The sequence below is a fragment of the Arachis stenosperma genome, chromosome 9, assembly GCF_014773155.1.
Source record: "Arachis stenosperma cultivar V10309 chromosome 9, arast.V10309.gnm1.PFL2, whole genome shotgun sequence".
NCBI classification, from domain to species: domain Eukaryota; kingdom Viridiplantae; phylum Streptophyta; class Magnoliopsida; order Fabales; family Fabaceae; genus Arachis; species Arachis stenosperma.
The window spans coordinates 99921871-99923669 of NC_080385.1; the positions used below are offsets into that span (position 1 = coordinate 99921871).

General features: G+C 34.0%; 1 non-coding gene across 1 annotated transcript; it reads left to right on the forward strand.

Moving 5' to 3' along the window:
* The first annotated feature begins 467 nt into the window (after nt 1–467).
* LOC130952240 (small nucleolar RNA R71) lies at nt 468–571 on the forward strand. The gene has a single exon (XR_009074421.1). It is a non-coding gene; the product is annotated as a small nucleolar RNA R71 (small nucleolar RNA).
* The last annotated feature ends 1228 nt before the right edge of the window (nt 572–1799 follow it).

A 1799-nucleotide genomic window follows, 5' to 3' on the forward strand; every position in this document is an offset into this window, starting at 1 on the left:
GATGTCTACTTTCCAACGCAGTTGAGATCGCGCCATTTAAAGTTCTGTAGCTCCAGAAAATCCATTTCGAGTGTAGGGAGGTCAGAATCCAACAGCATTAGCAGTCCTTTTTCAGCCTGAATCAGATTTTTGCTCAGATCCCTCAATTTCAGCCAGAAAATACCTGAAATCACAGAAAAACACACAAACTCATAGTAAAGTCTAGAAATGTGAATTTTGCATAAAAACTAATAAAAATATCCCTAGAAGTAGCTAGATCCTACTAAAAACTACCTAAAAACAATGCCAAAAAGCGTATAAATTATCCGCTCATGAATTGGTTATTTGCAACCATGTCAAAGAGTTCTTGAGCTTCTGCAGGCGTTTTCTTTAGGTGAATGGATCCACTTGCAGAATGGTCCAGTGACATCTTAGAAAGGTCAGATAGATCATCATAGAATATATCCAAAATGGTCCACTCTGAAAACATGCCAGAAGGACACTTTTTGGTCAACTACTTGTATCTTTCCCAAGCTTCATAGAGGGATTCACCATCTTTTTTCTTGAAGGTCTGAACATCCACTCTAAGCTTGCTCAGCTTTTGAGGAGGAAAGAACTTGGCCAAGAAGGCCGTGGCCAGCTTATCCCAAGAGTCCAGGCTATCTTTAGGTTGTGAGTCCAACCATGTTCTAGCCCTGTCTCTTACAGCAAAAGGGAAAAGCATGAGCCTGTAGACTTTAGGATCTACTCTATTAGTCTTAACAGTCTCACAGATCTGCAAGAATTTAGTTAAAAACTGATAGGGATCTTCTGATGGAAGTCCATGAAACTTGTAGTTCTGTTGTTAGAGCAACTAGTTGAGGCTTCAGCTCAAAATTGTTTGCTCCAATGGCAGGGATTGAGATGCTTCTTCCATAAAAATTGGAAGTTGGTGTAGTATAATCACCAAGCATCCTCCTTGCACCTCCACCATTGTTATTGGGTTCGGCCATGTCTTCTTTTTCGAGATTCTCTGTAAGGTTTTCTCTGGATTGTTGTGTTTTAGCTTCTCTAAGCTTCTTCTTCAGAGTCCTTTCAGGTTCAGGATCTGCTTCAACAAGAATGTCCTTGTCCTTGCTCCTGCTCATATGAAAAAGAAGAGAACAGAAAAGAAAGAGGAATCCTCTATGTCATAGTACAGAGATTCCTTTATGTGAGTAGAAGAAGAAAAGAATAGAAGAAGGGTGAGAAAAATTCGAACATAGAGGAGAAGAGAGAGTTCGAATTTTTAGATGAAGAGAAGTGTTAGTAATTAACTAAATAAATAGAAAGAGATGAGAGAGAAGAGTTTTCTAAATTTGTTTTGAAAAATAGTTAGTGATTTTCGAAAATTAAGATAAGAAATAAAATTAAAATGAAAATTTGAAACAATTAGTTAATTAAAAAGAATTTTGAAAAAGAGGGAAGTAATTTTCAAAAATTAGAGAGAGAAAAGTAGTTAGGTGGTTTTGAAAAAGATAAGAAATAGTAAAACAAACAAAAAGTCAATTAGTTAGTTGAAAAAGATTTGAAAATCAATTTTGAAAAGATAAGAAGTTGGAAAAGATTTTGAAATTGATTTTGAAAAAGATATGTTTAAAAAGATATGATTGAAAAGATATGATTGAAATTTATTTTGAAAAAGATTTGATTTTTAAAATTAAAATTGATTACTTGACTAACAAGAAACTAAAAGATATGATTCTAGAATTTAAAGATTGAACATTTCTTAACAAGAAAGTAACAAACTTCAAATTTTTGAATCAATCACATTAATTGTTAGTAAAGTTTTCGAAATTTTG